Consider the following 19,439-nt stretch of genomic DNA (forward strand, 5'->3'; position numbering starts at 1 on the left):
CCAACCCAGATTTTGTTTCATTTGAATTAAATCTTAAAAAAAAAAAAACTAGCTCACTGTCTTGCACACGGTGTAGGATCTTAGTATGATTCCTTAACAGTGGGGAAGTTCTAGTTCACAGCTTTTGAAACAAGCTCCCTCAGCCACAGGGCCACATTCATTAACTGAACAGGACGAAAAGCAGCAGGAATCAAAGCATTACTAATGGAACTGTAAGTACTTCAGAAAAGTAATAGGATTGGCTCTTTTACTGTATTTGTCAAGCACTGGCAAACCTTTAAACCAGACTGATCCACTTAAGTAAAGTATATTCTTTTCTCTTTGTTTGTATACAGATGAATTTGACTGTCCAAATACCGTCAGACCTAAAGGCTTTCCAGTCATGACAGGAAACACTGCAGAGAGCTTCAAAAATGCAATCAACTGTATCCAAGAAATTCAACACCTGGAAAATCTATTGCATTAGTGGTTGACTATGGAAACAAATCTGATAGTATAAACAGTGGTTAAAGAAATCCAGACAGCACAAAAAATGTGCAATCACATTTCACTAATGCTCATATAATCTTACAATGCTAAAAGCCTAAAACTAGAGCCTTGCATGGATACAAAATTTGTGTTCTCATCCATCCACGATCCGCAAACATGGTCCGCAGATATCCGCAGATTTGCAGGGCACTGCCTAAAACATCTCTACTATATATTTCACATTTTAATGTAGCATTCGTATGGATTTGTAGCATCCTCATAATATGTAGATTAATTTTGCCCCCCAAAATTCATGACACTAAATTATGACAGCTTTTTAAGGTGTTCTCTTAAAAAATTAACCATGATCTGAAATGTTCCTTGAGGAGACTATGCTAGTAGGAACACGAATCTCACTTCAAAAGTTACACATTTTAAAAATGTATAATTTGGTAAGATACGGGCAGCATTGAGGTTCTGGGCTGTGCTATCACACCTACTGTAATGTTTTCCTGTGTATGGTCCCGTTCCTGTGCTTAACTTTATATGACTAGCCCTATTGATTTCAGTAGAACTACTTATCTGCATGAAGTTAAGCATGAGAATAAGTAAAAAGAATGAGAAATACTTGTGGCACCTTAGAGACTAACAAATTTATTTGGGCATAAGCTTACGTGGGCTAAAGCCCACTTCTGTATTTTCCACTGCATGCTTCTGATGAAGTAGGCTTTAGCCCACAAAAGCTTATGCCCAAATAAATTTGTTAGTTTCCAAGGTGCCACAAATACTCCTCGTTCTTTTTGCTGATACAGACTAACACGGCTACCACTCTGAAACCTGTCACCATGAGAATAAGTGTTTGCAGATCAGGGCTTATATCATGCGTTCTTTGGAATAAAGAAATATTCCAGTTTACCACTATATGGCAAATTAAATCTCAATAGCCTGACTCTCAATAGCAATTGTGTGGTGGTTTACTGATTGGGGAATGGGTCAGGACATCTGGGTTCTATTCCCAGCTTTGCCTCTGACTCATTGTATGACCCTGACTAAATCACTTACGTGTCTCTATGCTTCAGTATACCTATTTGTAAAATGGATGTAGTAATACTTGATTCTTGTGGGAGTTGTAAGAATGTTTGAAAAGAGCTTTAAGAGCTTTTGAGAGGAAAGGTGCTATAAACTGTAAATGGATATGTACTTTTTAAAAAGGTTATTCATGCATTCAGAGTACTAGATGGGTGCATTTTTATCTTTAAAAAGGATTTATATGAAAGATTAACAATGCAGTAAATAAAAATAGATAGTACTTCTCTTTATTGGGCACCTGACATAGATGTCAGTTTAAGGGATGGGGATGTAAAGGGATTGTTGAGGGGTATGCTATTAAAAGAACCAATTTTTGTTTTGTTTGTCTGGCAATCCAGTTGAATTTGAGTTAAGGTTTTAATTATTGTATGAAATGCAGACACTTCCACAATTCAATGCTCACCTATGGTGCAGAGGACATAAGGAGGAGTGAAACCATTAGCTGAGAGTGGGACAGTAGCCACCAGCAGATGGTGGCAGTGCTGTTGAGTTGTTTATAGGCTCAATACTTACACTGCCTGGAACCAGAGGGTGAAATCTTGACTCCATTGAAATCAATGTGAGTTTTCCCAATGATTTCAGCAGGTCCAGGATTTCACCTAGAGTCCAACTCCTTACACAACCTATTCTTTATGAGCATGAGGATTGGCTTGAGATTACTCGCAAAGAATAGTAAGGTGACGGTAACAACATGCTACGTGATGGAAGACAGGGAGTTTCCAGAAGCAAACGCATACGTGCTCAGCTAACCTAAGCCAACCTCCATGGCTTAGCTGACCAGCAGCTCTTTCTATAACTGGCCAGAATCTACAATGGTTTACAAAGACTGTTTTTGTAAAACAAGCCTTGACAGGACCCAGGGGGGAAAAAAAAAAAAAAGGATATTTCCTTTTTTCAAGGCCATGTGGTCAATCATAGAACATTCGGGTTGGAAGAGACCTCAGGAGGTCTAGTCCAATCCCCTGCTCAAAGCAGGACCAACACCAACTAAATCATCCCAGCCGAGGCTTTGTCAAGCCAGGCCTTAAAAACCTCTAAGGATAGAGATTTCATCACCTCCCTAGGTAACCCATTCCAGTGCTTCACCACCCTCCTAGTGAAATAGTGTTTCCTAATATCTACATATGTGCAGCCAGGAGATGAACGGCTTCTTTTCTCAGTTGCACCCCGCTACTGTATGCACGTCTGCCTCTACCTTTGCTGCTGATCTCAGAGATATTATACAAGGCTTATCAGTGAGCCTTGTGATGGAGGTAGTGAGATGAGCAGTGCTGCTTCCATAGCTGAGCGACATTTCTGCAGGTGGCTCTCCTGTCCCTTCTATCCCCGCTGCACTAGGATGAAAGTTTGGGGGTGTTGGAGAAGGGATATACATGTCCTTCCCCAGATTGAAAAATAGAATAGTGAGGCAGTAACTGCTTTCTATAATTAGAAAAATGGTACTACTGAATATAAGGAAAATAGTTCAATTTATTAATTTTATAGCCTCTTAGTCCATTAAAGGCGATGAATGTTTGCTCTTCTACAAACACTACTAACTTGAAATCACGAACAAGAACATAGGAATCGCCATAACTGATCAGACCCATGGTCCCCCTAGTCCAACAGTGGCCAGTAACAGCTGCTTTTGAGGAAGGTACAAGAAACCCAACATAGGTACATGTGGCCTGCCCTCCATATGAAAAAGTCTCATCCTAGACTCTAAGATTAAAGATTGTACTGAAACATTAAGCTTTATCTTCCTTTCCATACATTGTTGTTTGCATTAACTCTGGATATTCTGATCTATATAAAATATCCAATCCCTCTTTCAATTTTGCTAAGTTCTTGCCCTCAATGACATCCTGTGGCAGTAAGTTCCAGAGTCTAATTACATGCTGTGTGAAAAGGTATTTCCTTTTATCAGTTTTGAGTTTGGTACCTTTCAATTTCATTGACTGTCATAACACAAGATCAAATGGCAACTGGGCGAACAGAAGCGCCAAATCTACCTTTTCTATATGATTAGATCTTTTGGATACTTTTATCAGATCCTCTCTTATTCATCTCCTTTACAAGGTAAACAATCCCAGTTTTTTCAGACTCTCTTCATACAGTTGTTTTTCCATGCCCCATGGCCCTTAACTGAACTCCCTCAAATTCTGCAGGATCCTTTCTTTCTCTGCGCTCTTCCCAGTTTCAATTACTTACAGTTTATCATGCCATACATTTCTCAGCGTCTCCAAGAAATATGTACTCAGAATTTTCTCTCAAATACTCATGTGTCTCAGCTCCTATAGCAGACATAAGCAGAATACAACTGAATACTTAAAGAACAGGAAACAACAGTCAAATTCTTCATCAATGTAGGCATTTATCTTATTGGCTTGCTTTTATAGCTACCATATTTTAATCCAAAGGTACCATTAGGAGATTGGATTTTGCTGAAGTGAAGCCTGCAATGGCATTTTTCCCCCTCATGATGGTGTATATTAGCTACTAATAGGGTGACCAGATGTCCCGATTTTTGGGTCTTTTTCTTATATAGGCTCCTATTACCCCCCACCCCCATCCCGATTTTTCACATTTGCTGTCTGGTCACCCTAGCTACTAATTCACTAAATACTTGCCAAACCCCATGGGAAATTGAAAGACTGTCTGTTGCAAGACAAACACACATTTCTTTCTGGCTGATCTATATGAGAAAATACTTTATCCTAAGGAACATTAAAATCTTTAATTTGAAAGAGCAGGATTATCACATCTAAATTCTGTTTGTTCTTTACTCCTTGGGCCATTTGGCAGGGAGGTATGGGTGTCAATAAGAACCTAATATTCAGAGCTCAGCAGTCCAGTGGTTTTTCTTAAGATTACATGGAATTGCACAAATTCCAAAAAGGAACGGAGCTTTAAGCACGAATAGGAAGTGGCGAGAAAAGTTTCTCCAAAATAAACACACCAGTGAAAGCTTGAAAACAGATCAGCTTCTGGTTCTATATTGTTCAAGTTAAATTACAAGTTTCTCAGACGATAATACCAAGTAGCAAATTACTAGCATACAATTACTATTATCTCTTGTACTTTAAGTTACTGAAATGTTCATAAAATATTGTATTGTATTTTAGAGATGGTGTGTACCAGGATCCTTTACCAATATCACTACGATGCTTCAAACATAATTATAACTGGAAAAATATTTTTTCTATCTGAATATCAATGTAGAATGTAAATTAACAAATACTGTTCTTTGCAACTCAATTGAAAAAAAGATTGATAGTTAATATTTTTTCTATATGAGAACATAAATTTACCCCAAACAAATATTTGCATATGCATATCACAGGAGTAGACGGATAAGAAAAGGAGATTAAAAGTTGATCCTTGAATCTACAGTATTCTTGTAATCAAAAATATAAGAATGTGGAATAGAACACAGGGACATTTAAAAGCTACTTATTACTGGAAGACTAGATTTAAAAAAAAATCATAACAGCACAGTAATACTGTCCCACATCTATCGAGGACTTACATTTGCTATTATGAGGGCCATATGAAATAATCTACAAAAAGCAGTTCCAACATAATGCTGTACTTTCAGCACCAAATTTGAAAAACCCACCTCAGAAATTGCAAATGGATATTTGGCTTGTAATTATGCTCTAACTTTCCAATCTGACAATTGATATGAGTGCATACACAAAGTTTGCTTATATAAATGCGGAAGACCAGTTTGAGGTCAGTTTGAAAACGTGGCCCTTCTACTCACTGGTTGACAATAGAACATTTATTTATGCATTTTAAATAATCCACAGCACATGCTGATACAAAGTCTAAAAGCAGAGCCAACATATAAAGCTTTTCATGGAGGTCCCTCTTATAGATGAAGTATAAATTCAGCTTTTAGACCTGAATTCACGAAAGCACCATCACTTTTAAGGCCCCTTTAAGGGATGCTTTCCTGAATTGCGGACTTATAGAGAAGTTTCAATGACAAATATGAGAGACCCACCAGGTCGGGTATAAATCTAATTTTTAACAGGACATAGCTAGGGTGCTATCCAGTTTATGGTGAAAATCAGAACATTTTGGACAGTTTGAGACCAAAAGGAATATGAAAAGCTAAAACAATTCAGATGGGATTTAATTCCTCCTCACTCTTCGCCTAAAAATATAAACACTAATAAATGAAGCAAGAGGTTTCCTTAGGGTGAAACCCTATAGCTCTCTAGTGACGCAATAACCTCAAATTACACATTTTGGAAAGAGTTTCTGTTGTTTCAGTCTTATGATTAACATATATCAAGTTCTTCTGTCAAAAATAGGTGTTCAGAAAGTACAATTATTACGCAAAATGTTCCATTTCAACTAATATTCAAGTTTTCATCACATAAACCTTGAAAACAAATTTTATGCCATACCTCAACTTTGCTTTTCAGTCAATGAAAACTGACAAATGTTGGTTTTCAGGCTTAAATATGAAAACCCAAATTTTGTCATTAACATTTTTTGAGGAAAATTAAAGCTTTTTGCAAAAATGCAAAAAAAATTAAGAGGAATTAATCACTTCCTGACCAGCTCTACTCTACATAATGGTTTAGAACCATGAAACTCCCTCTGTATTATTTTAATGAAAATAATTGGTTTTGATTCTATTTCAGGAATTTTGTGCTTCAAACCACTATGGAGTCAATGAAGAGTTATTACAGTTCAAGGTTTATTTTATTTATTCTCTTAGAACAGCCTAAATGGCTGTGCTCCATGTGAACCAAACCTGGCCCAAAGAGCTACACCTATTCTTTATCCCTAGAAACCATAAATGGCCTTTTTGGAACAAGCAGAATAGAATTGGTTTGTACCCTCCTATCCCTGCCCTTCCAATCATGTAGTAGCACAATAAGGACTCTCTCCACTGTCAAGCTTCCTGCAATTCTCTTTGGTTACCCAGAAAAAAAACAAGGAAATGCAACAAAAACCAAACCAAAAATTGATAAGGTGCACACCACCTGACTGTCTAACCTGTGTTTCAACAAGAGCATACAAACTATAGGTAATTTGATCAAAGCCACCACAACACTGGGAGATAACAACTTTGGGGGAAGAAAATCTCTTTGGATCAATTTGGATTTGCAATTTACTGGTATCAAGCCCTTACTGAATTACAGTATAAACAATAAAGCAATTTTCCATTCAAAGGGAGGTGGTGTAACTTAGTCACATGTCCAGTGCCCTTTCTTCCTGTCATTCTACAGAACAACCTGGTACAGAATTTATGACTTCTTCATGCAGTTGAGCATGACAAAAATTAGGAAACACTAAAATGTTGCACCAAATTATTGATAAACTCTGGGGGGGGGGGGGGAAACTAATTCCAGAAGGGCTATTGATTAATACTACATTGGTTCTTAATGTTAAAACCAGTTCCATTTTAAATTTAATTCAACCCCTTTTAAAAAGATATTTATAAATAAACAGCAGAGTTTAAAATTCAGATATTTTCATCTGCCTCAGTAACAAGTAATTGTAACCATTTGTTCCATTTTTTAAAACATACTACGTATGAAATACATCACAACCTTCTGAATCAGTTTGGTTCTAACTAAACCTTTTTCTGCCTGCATACAAATATGCCCATTTAGAACACTCACTATGGAATGCTTCCTAATAATGAAATATATTCTTTATTAGAAATTGGGAGCCAGACTGTTCCAAATCCTATGCAATGCATAGTGTGGGAGGAGGTCATCACAAGGAATCTTCTCCCTTCATTGTACATCTCATGTAAGGGCCAGACAAAAGTACAGTCCTGCTCCTTTGCAATCATGTGATCATTCAAAAGGGACAGTGAGACAGCAGGACCATGTGCCTATCCCTCTGCACCAGCCCACACAGTGCAACCAACACCAGGGCCGGCCCACAACATTTTGGCACCGAAGGCGGGGAGATGAAATGAGGCCCCCCATGTCCCCTTGCTTGGGCCAAAACTTCGAAAGGTCTCAATTCTGCCTTCTTCCTGTTCTATTCCTCTTATGGTACTGCTCTGCTACCTACACCAATAAAGGAGAATTAACAACTTAAAATGCCTTGTTCAAAAATTTTAAGTAACCCTTAACTTCCAAATGTCTGAACAGAAAATGTAACTTTTCTTGTCTGCATAGTAAACACTGGCATTTTTATCTGTTTAAATAATCAAAGTGGTGCTTTCCATGCCTTCTTGGTTGCAAAGATTTGAACTGCTTCCTGCTGAAGGTCCGCAGTCTGGGCCAGCTCATGCTCTATTGAGATGGTTGCAAGGCTGAGCAGCCTCTCCTGTGTCATTGTGGAGTGTAGATGTGTTTTTATTAACTTCAGCTTGGAGAAGCTGCGTTCTCCACTGGCAATTGTTATAGGAAGTGTTAGAAGCATGTGCAGAGCAACAAAAGCATTTGGAAAGAGGGTGATCATCTTATTTGTGAACATATATTCTAGAACAACCTTTGGAGTTGATCCTGCAGCTGAAATGGATCTTAAAAGCTTTCAGTTCATCACCTAAATCACTCGCATCAATATCATGCATGTCATCATGGTCAATACTGTCTCTTGTGCCCTGAATTGCTGGTGTAGGTCTTCTTCAGGTATAGGGAGGAGTTTTGGAATTTCATACAATATCCCAAATATACTGCTGTTTTCCTTGAGCCGCATGAAATGTTCTTCAACTGACTGTATTGCACAATCTAGCACCTGGTTAAAAAAATTCAACTTTGAATTATTGTTTGGGGTCTCTTATGGGATTATCCCGTACCTCATAATCAAAATGTCGTCTTCTTCAGTGACTCTTGTATTCTTGAATGGGTGGGAAAATAGCTTCAGTGTGAAGTTCCTCTCCTAACTTCTGTGCACTCTTCAGAATGTTTTGAAATCCCTCATCTAACCGGTAAGACTGTAGGTATGACTTTGCTTTGTCCAGTTGTTCCATTGCTCCAGATATATCAAGGTCAACACCTTGGAGTCTCTTGCTTACAATATTTATTTCAAACAGTAGGTCATGCCACAACACTAAGCCACACAGAAATTTGAAGTTATGTATGTTTCTCGTGATTCCATTTCCCTCTGCCAGTGTTCTCCCACGAACAGTTCCTGTCATAACATTCTCCTCCAGAATGGCAATTATGGCATCATCTATCGTCCCAATTTGGTGTTTGATAGGCTTTATCGCCTCCACTCGACTTTTCCATCATGTGGCACTCAGTGGTTTCAGGGTCAGAGAGGATGGTCCCAGATGTTACTTCAAAATTTGCCATCGATGAGTTGATGCAGAGAAAAATACATAGATGCTTTGAATTACATTAAAAAATTCAGCAACCTCACTAGAAGCTGATGCTTCATCACTGACCACCAAGTTTAATGAATGAGAACTGCATGGGACAAAAAAAAAAAAAGCTTGAGGGTTTAACTCTCAGATCCATGTCTACACTCCTCTGTTCTTTCCTCTCATGTTGGCACTATTATCGTAGCCCTGATCTTTCATGTCAGCTATCGCAATTCCCGTATCTTCCAACTTTTTAAGAAGCACATTTGTCATACCAGTTTCTGTAGTATCATCAACATCAATAAATTCTAGAAAATGTTCTCTGACAGTCACCATTGCAGGGACATTTTCACTAGGTTCTGTTGTTGTTACAAAACGCACCATTAAAAGTCATTTGTTCCGTATGGCTGATGTCAGGTGTGCAGTACAGAACAGAGTAATATCTTGCTGACTTCAGATCTGCCACAATCTTCTGTTTGGCTTTTGTTGCTAGTAACTGTATGATCTCATTTTTAATCGTTTTTCCAAGGTAGTGGTGTATGTACATTTCTTTGGTGCAGACTCGTCTTAGATGCTCCTGGAGTACAGCATCAAACTCAGCCATCAGCTCCACAATTTTAAAGAAGTTTCCATTGTTTGGCACATACAGCTGATCTGAAGTGCCATGTGGTGCTAGGTTTTGAGTAGCAAGCATTCTCACAATGGCAATGAGCCTTTCAGAACATTTTGCTGGTAAAGAGACTCTGATACAATCTTCTCTTGATGCTGGTCATCTATGGTGGACTTTAACCTTAGTCTCATCTCAAGCTCTTTTCACCTATGGAATGCTCTCTGGTGATTTGCTGCCTTCTCACTGGATGCCAGATTTCTAGCCAGATTTTTCCAGTCCTTTGTTCCTGTAGAACCCAATGTGGCTGGAACATTAGGCTGCAAGAGTTTGCAACAAAAATGGTATGCAGCATTCTAGGTTTTTCAGTACATAAGCCATGGCCTCCACTTTGTCACCATTGGGGATTTCATGCCAGTAACGTGTTGGATGGAAACTTCTATTTTCATTGTCTTTGGGGAACATGAAGTTTTTCTACTTGCTGTGGCCCATGCAGTACAAGGAAGTCCTCAGGCCACTGCTCAAGTGGGTCCACAGTCCTGGATCATCTAGACTTAAGGAACTAAACTCAGCAGCAGCTGTTTCTTGTGCCTCCACCACACTCTTCTCTGATCTACACTTTTCTTCAGGCATGTGCATGGTTACTTCCATTTGAGATGGAGATATGGATGCTGCAGTAGCTGCCAGGTCACCTGCACTCTGACTAACTGGAAGATCAGGCATCTCCTCACCACTCACATCCTCACCGGGGCTGGAAGACTCACTGTGAACATTTGTGTCTATTCATCTCAGGAGAGCTCCTTCCTGCACAGATAGAAAAGCTTCCTTTTCTTTCTTTCTTTTTCTGAATGCTGCCCCAGAGGGGCGTTTTCTTCTTTCAGTCATGACTGCTGTTCTGCGCCAGCTATAGTGGCTCTCAACACTCAATTGAAGGGGACAAATAAGCAGGCTGGTAGCAGGGCCTGAGTGAGGGAAGATATCAGCGTTTTAAGGGCCTAACTGGCTCCTACTACTTCAGTTGACTGTCTGTTCTCCTCAAGTGGGTTCAGGGAAAGCAGCAGGAAACAGGAAACTACCTGAGAAGCTGGTGTTAATCAGTCCAGGTTCCTGGGGGTGCTAGAGAGGTACATAAGAGGCTCCTCTTCCTCTCTCTCCCTGCAGCTCCTGCTGCTTTCTGTTATTCCCTCTCACCTTTTCTCCTGCCTGCCTGTTATGTCTCGTGCCCTCCTTCCTCCAGCACAGCACTCCACCATCTGTGTGCATCTAGAGCAGAAAGAATACATATGCACCAGCAGCAGACAGTTTTCTACACTCTGGGTCCTAGAGGCGCCCCCTTTCCCCCATAGTCTGGCACCTGAGGCAGCCACATCAGTTTGCCTCATGGTAAGGCCAGCCCTGACCAGCACAGCAGGGAATGTGCCAATGCACCCATAAAACACATTTGCTTCCCCCTGTGCACTGGAGAGCTCCGAGAGGCAACCTGACTTCCTTAAGGAGTATTGCTCCTGCCACTCCCTCTATGGGCAATCTAGCTTTGCAGCACTTCCAACTCAGAGCAAAAACTAACCAGTATCAGCTAGCCCAAAACTGCTTTAATATTTTCAATAATGGAAAACAGGCAAACTCACTTAGCGCCCACCTGGCCCTTCAACACCAAATTACATGTAGCCCCTCTCTTGTGAAAGGAAAGTTTTGTTCTCTTGCCATAGAAAGCACTGCAATAGCTCTTCACTGTTTCTTTGACTTTATAAAAGAATATCCTCAAATATTATAAAATATTAATAGATCATGTCTTAAGTACTATGTCAATGGGACAGCAGGGGCCACTGATCTTTCTGCGTGCATTCTACTAGTAGTACCTACTGGTCTTATTCAGCTAGATCATGATTTATAATTTGAAACAGTATTACTAATTCAAAGGAAGCTGAATACTTAATAAGAAGCCTAAGGATCAAAGCCTATGAAAGCCTTTTTATCCTGATAGATTAGAGCAGTCTTTAGTTAACAGCTACTGATTATTAGAGATGCCACAAAAATTGAAGCCTGCTGCTTTGAGAACAGAAATATTCTAATGGATTTCATCCACACTTTGTACAAAGAGAGGACAAATGGAAGCTGCAGTGATAGCAATGAAAATTTGTATATTTTAAGGAGGAATTAATGATGTGTACTAATTAATTTACAGTGCTGTCAGAGTATGTTCTTTGGTTCCATTTGTTTGATTCTTGGTTGGGAACGTCTGCTCTGGACTACATAATAGCAAAAAAATTCATTACAAAAAGAGGTTGCTGTGCCCATCATACTGGTCATATTATGTTTTCCTTGTTATACAAAGCGTTCTTCAGTTACAGTATCCATTTTTGTTTGAAGTGTTGTAGCCATGCTGTTGCCAGGATATTAAAGAGATGACAAGGTGGGCGAGTTGATATCTTTTATTGGACCAACTTCTGTATATAAAAGAGACAAGCGTTCAAGTTTGCACAGAGTCAGACCTGAAAAATAGCTCTGTGTAAGGACAAGTCTGCACTACAAAATTAAGTCGACCTAAGTTACTTCAACATACAACCATTGCAGTAATTGAATCGGTTTTACATGTCCACACTATGCTCCTTGCGTCAGTGATGCGTGTATTCACCAGGAACGCTTGCACCAATTTAACAGCCAGTATGGGACATTGTGGGACAGTTTCCGAAAGGCAGCAACAATTGAGGTAAGCAATTCAATGTGTACACTGACACTGCGTCAACCTAACCGCATTGAGTTAAGGGCTACGCCTCTCACAGAGGTGGAGTTATTAAGTCAGTGCAGTGGCAAGTTACATCGGTGGGAGCTACATTTTAGTGTAGATGCTTACAGAGTTAAGTTGACTTAAGCTGCCTTATCTTGACCTAACTCTGTAGTGCAGACCAGGCCTAAGCTTGAAAGCTTGGTTTCTTTCACCCACAGAAGCTAGTCCAATTAAAGATATTACCTCACCCATCTTGTTTCTTAAATATTCATTTGTTATAGTGGGGTTGTGACTTCCTATCATTAAGGTTGCATAGCAGGGTATATTATAAACAGTGTTCAGTTGCTGATAACTTTCTGAAAAACTTTCACTATTTAGGCTGAATATGCCTGACGATTTTCAGCAAGGCAGATAGAGGTTTGAGCTCAAAAGCCTCAGCTGTTCCTGACTAAGAGGAAAAGCTGGGGATGGGGAGAGAGAGAGAAAAGATAATTGCTCCAGCCAAACTTCTTTTTTTTTTTAAATGAAAACACCTGACCTTTTAAAATTGCTCTTCAGGATACTGCCATAAAAAATGGTTTCAGATTTGATGAACTGCAACCTTAATTCTGCCCACTTCTATGTATCTATTACAACAGAAGTTTGAATAATGTAATCACGCATTCTCTCTCAATTAATATTACACATTTTTTACAACCTATTATGTATGCCATCCTGTAGAACTGTGTACAGTTCACTGAATGCCAGACAATGAACCCATGAAAGTACTTTATCTGACTACATTGAATATGTGGAGGCTTAAAATGTAATGAAATAAACATTGAGATAATGTAATTTAAAGGTCTGACTGTTAATACATTATTAATATTCAGAGCACACCTGGAAATACACATTTGCATGTCACCTTCTAGAAAATATCAAGTTTTCAGTTTATTTGTACTCATCCAAATAGAAATATGCTGAGGAATTTGAAATCAGTTGAAGAAATTATTAATTCTGATCACAAATTATTGCTTATTAAAGACACACTAACCATTTAAAAAAAATTACAGCCAGTACTCAGGAAATTAACATCTAAATGTAAAGATAGTTGATGGATAGGTAAATACAAGATAGCTACATTTTCCATAAGATACCTATTCAAATGAGAAACCATAATAAATATATTATTACTTTGTATCAGAACATTTTTATCCTAGAAACACTTGGGATAACATTAATTTGTTCTCACAAGTGTACTTTTTGCAAAAGAAAAGACGATTGATTTAATAAACTGCAACTTTGCAGAACAGATCATATAAGAAGTCTAAAGTCAAATCCTCAGAGATGCTCTTGATCAGGGGTTCTCAATCAGGGGTTCAAGGCCCACGGGGGGGGGGGGGCGGCGAGTAGGTTTCAGGGGGGCCGTCAAGCAAGGCTGGCATTAGACTTTCCGGGGCCCAAGGAAGAAAGCTCCACTGCATAGAGCTGAAGCCCGGGACCCTGAGCTCCACCACCCTGGGCTGAAGCCAAAGCCTGAGCAACTTAGCTTTGTGGGGCCCCCTGTGGCGTGGGGCCCTTGGCAATTGCCCTGCTTGCTACCCCCTAATGCAAGCCCTGACTTTTATATGCAGAAAAACAATTGTTGTGGCACAGCTGGGCCATGGAGTAGTTATAGCATGTTGGGGGCTCTCAGACAGAAAAAGGTTGAGAACCCCTGCAGTCTTGATCACTAATATAGTCAGGATTGCTCAGGATTTGGCTCTGAGCCAAGAAAAAGGCACTCTGACTTCATTACAACTATTCACATTCTTATTAGACTCTCATGACAATGCAGATGCAGAAGGTAGTGAGGGGAAGAGAGGACACTCAGCCCACTTACTTTAGGGCTACCTAGAACTTGGGTCTGGCTCCTGAGTGAATTTAGGTTTTGTGGTGTTCTGTTTTGTTTGTTTTGTTTTAAAGGCGACAGATACTTTCAGAGACAGAAGTCCACTGTTTCTCCACAGTCCAAACAGTACATACTGTAGCAATGTACGCTTTTCACCAGAGCAACGTGCTTCAACTCTGGAGGGACCAGCTCTGTTAACAGACAGTTAAGTCTGTCTCCAAATCCATCCAGCCCCCAATATTTCTGCCAAGACAGATTTTGAGGAAAGAAAAAAAAAAAAAAAAACACTATTGCCAACTGCATTTGCCATCTATCAACTCAGATACTTAAATGCTCTAAGGCTATGTTGTTCAATATTTGATGTTCTTTCCATTTTAGCAATATCTGCAACTTTAGAAACTATGCTTTCAACACCACTGTTCAGCCATTTATATAAATTAACACAAATAAAGTACCTACCACTTGATCCTACTTCCAGCCCAAAGTTTTCTTTCTAGCTCAAGAATGTTTGATTCATGCTTTGTCTTTGTTTCCTTCATATTAGCCAATGGTCAATCCATTCAATCATTGCATGTATTCCATGACTATTAAGCATTACTTTACCATTTAGATTCCTGTCAAATACCTCCTAAAACACTTAAATGCATGGTTACTATAATTTGTTACATTGCTTTAACAATAATGAACTCTGGCAGTAATATCCACAAGGCATTACAACGACTTTCTAGGGAATCATGTCCTGAAGCTCTACTAAATGAAGTTCAGTTATTCTAAATGTCTCCCAGGTCTTTACCTTTAGTGGTTTTTAGAAATTTTCTAAAATAACCAGAAAGACAAGATGGGTGAGGTAATATCTTTTAGTGGACTAACTTCTGTTGGTGAGAGAGACAAGCTTTCAAGGCTCACAGAACTCTTCTTCAGGTCTGGGAAATAGATTTCCAGCATCACAACACAATGCAAGATGGTTTAGAAAACGTAGTTAGCACATATTGTAAGGGACTATTCATTAACCTCAGCATTTCAATTGAAGAGAGAGAACATAACAAGTACGCGCCAAGAATATCTAAAGAAAATTGGTTGTTGTACTAGCTAAAGAAGATTAAGATCCAGCTGGGTCAATATCAACAGGTTGCCTTCCCAGAAACAGGCCTCAGACTCATCCTATTTCCAAAGTGCTATCAAGAAAGTCTATACAACTCCAAAGGAGGAATATAAAACATGGCTATCAATATCACTGCAACCCATCTGAATGAACCCTTTACAAAAAAATGTCATGTTCCTACAGCATAACAAATAGCTAGCTGAATAGATGCATACAACTTCTCTCAGTAGGTTTAAATGCTCAGTCACTTTATTATGTCCTCTTAAAGTTAACAGACGTTATTGGACTTTTAGATATTAGTATCTTGGAAGTTGGGAATGAGCATCATTGCTAATTCAGATAATGTTTTAGATGGCCTTCTATTATAAACTGGACTGAGATCAGCAATTCTGTCTTCATAGACTGCCAACCCGTATATACTCGTTCATAAGCGATTTTTTTTTTTTTTACTAAAAAAGGGAAGCACCAGAGAAGGGGGTCGGCTTATGAATGGGTATAGAGAGCGAGAGGTGGGACACAGCCCCTCCCCCCAACAGAGGGAGCAAGGAGTGGCAGCACAGCCAGCAGAGACAGAAGGGAAGAGGTGGGGCCAGAACCTCCAAAGCAGCTGCAGCTCCAGCCCCGCCGCCTAGCCCGGCCCACCGGAGCAGGCTGCAGCTAGGTCAGAGAAGTCCTCCTCTGGCCCTCCCCAGATAAGATGGGATGGGGAGGGTGTGGGAGTCCCAGGCTAGGGGTGGGGTCACGTAACCACCACCGTCCTCTAATTATTGTCTACTTGTCGGTCTGTCTTTAGATAATGAGTTCTTCAGAGCAGGATACATCTCTTCTAGAGTGACTCCAAAGTACCTAGTAGCGATCATGGGTGCTACCTCAAATAATAAGTAAGTAAGTAAGTAAGTAAATAAATGTTTTAGCCCAGCAAAACAAAATGCCACAACAACTGTTTAAAAATTTAAGGGAAAAGAAAGAGAGACTAAAGAGACCTCATCTACAAAGCAGATGAATGATCTACTTAATTTAATCTAAGTAACTGTATGCAATTCTGATGAAAAGTGAAAGCAAAAACACATGAAAAAACCAGCTATCTTCAGCTTTTTTATGAATTAGTAAATGGATAACCAATTTTATATGAGATTTAGTTGGTGAAAAAAAATGTTCCATTGAGATTAAAATTTAAGACTGTGCCCATACAAATTGAAATAGTCCTAGTTAGAAATCCTTCAAAAGCCTCAAACAATGTTGAACCAATTATAACCACATACAAGGAGTTACTCCTGTGCACATGCAAACTGACAACATCAGTGGTATTAAATAGGTACAAGAACAGAAAATTATATATGGGGTTTACCTAAATGCCTTAATTAATCAAATACCTCACTTATACATGAATTTGGTTTTACTAATTTTAACATCTATGGTGAACTGTATAAGACTCCTTGACCACTTCAAAGCCTTCTATGTTAGGAAAATATGAACATTTCCTACAGCAATGTTTTTTTTTCTATAAAAACCAAACTCAAGCCAAACAAACACATAGGGTATTCACCTACAGCAACATTATTTTCTGTTTAATGCTAAAAATTTCCTTTCAATCCAGTAACATAAAAAAAATTAGCTCAAAGATTCAACTTGTTTCAGTGTTGCCAACTTTCATGATCTGATTGTAAGTCTCACAATATTTGGTATTTTCCTTAAATCTCTAGCTCCTGGACTGTCGTGACTGAAGTTCAGCTTTTTTAAAAAGAAAGTTTCTACCCCTCACCATTGTGGAGAAAAAGCTTGAAAATGTGGCCTAGCTATACCCTATGTGTTTAAAAACTCGAAGGCAAATAAGAGAACCCATTTAAAAAAACCCCTCAGTTTGAAGATCTCTTTTTAGACGAGCTGACTCATGATTTTTGGACCCTTGAGCTTGGCAGTATTGCTTGCTTTCCCTCACTCTTTTTGCTGCAGTATGAACACCATAAAAAATGTATAATGGACCAGATCTTGACATCCTGATATTCAGTGGAAATTTGCCTTAACAGGAAGACTTCTCGCCCCACAGCACCAATATTAGTAATGTAGTGAGAACCATCCTTGTATATCAACTAGATCCTGTATGGAACAAGCAAGGATGACGTTGCTCACCTTTGTAGCACTCCTCTGGCCCCAAAGGAGCACTTCTGAAGAGATGAATCCTTTGCTAGGGGAAGGATGCCAGACATGAGAGAGGGAGAGCCAGGCCTGGGGGACACGTGCACAGTCATACGGGCTTTAATGGAAAAACTGACGGGCACCTACTGAAAACTGGGGAAATGCTCTTGTAGGGTGGGGTCCCAGAGGCAGCAGAGCTGGACTATCAGAGCTAGGATGGGGAGGACAGCAATCCAAGAATGCACAAGGCCTGTGTGTGGATGGACCTGGAATCCACAAGGTCCAAGAATGAAATATCCTCTTCCACCTCCCCAACTGGAAAAAACTAGTGAAAACTGGGAGGACAGCCTCATTGTGTTCTGCAATCGCAGGTTTTGTTTTTTGTTGTTGTTGCAAGCGGCAGCCATCAAGGCCACAGTGAGAATCTCAGGATGTGGTCTTCTGAGGAGTTTTATTTTGAGAATTGCCTATGGAGATTGTTGTAGTACTAACTATTGCTTGGATTTATTTAGCTCAGAAACAGAGAGCACAGATTCTAAAAGACACACACACAATCACTAATCTGACAAGTGTACAAGATGTTTTTAATTATAGTAAACAGCTGCTATGATGTAATCTGAAATTCAGTACAGCCAAGAGATTTTTTTTAAAGTGCTGTAAATCTTCGTGTGGAAAGAATAAGTAATAAACTGTTAATATACATTTCCCAGATGGTACTTTTTCAGATCAATTATTTATAAACTGAAGTAAATTTCTGAATAACCTCATTGTAGTGGTAAGGTTTGCAACAACACAGTTCATATTACTTTGTGTTAATCTAATCATTACCTAATGGCAAGCAAAGATCATTTGGGCTTTTAAGTCACTGCAATGAAGACGTTCATATTTTTTCACAATATCATTCTTCAATTGTTTTATTAATATCCATGTACAGTTGGATATATCACATTACTAATGAACAATTTTATAGTACTGTAATTCAAGAAATTACTTGAATTTTGGTCCATATACATTATTACTCTAATTCATTAGTATGAATAGCTCAAGTAATTTTCTGTGTTAACTTGTCATTCTGTTCCCAGTTTCTTAGTTTGTTCAGATGTTCTCCAATACACATTGTAGAACCATAACAGTAGTAGTCCTTGCTCTAGAAGAACAAAATTGTATTAGGTCAAACAGAAGTTTAGCCTTCATCATAGGTGCTGAAATTAGGGGTGCTTGGGGTGCAGTAGCACTCCTTGGCTGGAAGTGGTTTCCATCATATACAGGGTTTATAGTTTGGTTCAGTGGCTCTCAGCACCGCCCCCCATACAAATTGTTCCAGCACCCGTTGCCTTCATTGGCTTTATGGGTAAGAAACTCATCTACATTTTGTCATTCAGAGAAAGCTTCACAATGAAAAATAAAACCTTGCAGTTCACAAAAGAAAAGTGATTTTGTTTAGATTCTACCATAACAATAATTTGTCTGGATAAACAAATTCTGTATGACACAAATAGTTTCATGGACACTGGTAAAGAATTTTTCAGTTAAACTACAGGATGTGTCTGATTCCTATATAATAATGATTAAACATTATATTGTCCTATGCTGCACACTTATTTGAAATTTGAAGGGACCTCAAGAGGTATTCTATTCCAGTCCCCTGCACTCAAGACAGGACTAGATATTATCTAGACAAGCGGTTCCCAAACTTTAGCAACTCAAGGACCCCCATTTTGATTTAAAAATTTTCAGGGACCCCCAAGTCCCGCCACATGCCCCTGCCCTGCCCCCTTCCCCAAGGCCATGCCCTCACTCACTCCATTCCCCCTCCCTCCATCACTTGCTCTCCCCCACCCGCACTCACTTTCATCACCCTGGGGCAGGGAGTTGGGGTGCAGGAGGAGGTGTGAGCGCTGGGATGGGAGTTTGGGTGCCGGAAGGGGTGGAGGCTCTGGAAGGGAGTTTGGGGTGCAGGATGGAGTTTGGGTGCGGGACGGGGTGCTGGCTCTGGGAGGGAATTTGGGTGTGGGCTCCAGATTGGAGTGTGGGAGGGGGGCAGTGCTTACCTCGGGCAGCTCCCAAAAGTGATTGGCACATCTCTGGCAGCGACTCCTAGGTGGGGAGCCAGGGGATCTCCACGCACTGCTCCTACCCGCAGGCATCATACCCAGAGCTCCCATTGGCTGCAGT

General features: G+C 39.6%; 1 protein-coding gene across 3 annotated transcripts in view; it reads right to left on the reverse strand.

Moving 5' to 3' along the window:
- ADGRA1 (adhesion G protein-coupled receptor A1) overlaps nucleotides 1–19,439 on the reverse strand; it is a 502,175-nt gene that overhangs the window by 409,884 nt on the left and 72,852 nt on the right. The window contains exon 2 of one of the 3 annotated variants that reach the window (XM_065552125.1): nucleotides 3,748–3,830. The exons of the other annotated variants lie outside the window; for them this stretch is intronic. The gene's annotated coding sequence lies outside the window, so the exon portion shown is untranslated. The remainder of the gene's footprint in view (nucleotides 1–3,747; nucleotides 3,831–19,439) is intronic. 3 annotated transcript variants of the gene reach the window in all.

Source organism: Chrysemys picta, chromosome 7, assembly GCF_011386835.1.
Source record: "Chrysemys picta bellii isolate R12L10 chromosome 7, ASM1138683v2, whole genome shotgun sequence".
NCBI classification, from domain to species: domain Eukaryota; kingdom Metazoa; phylum Chordata; order Testudines; family Emydidae; genus Chrysemys; species Chrysemys picta.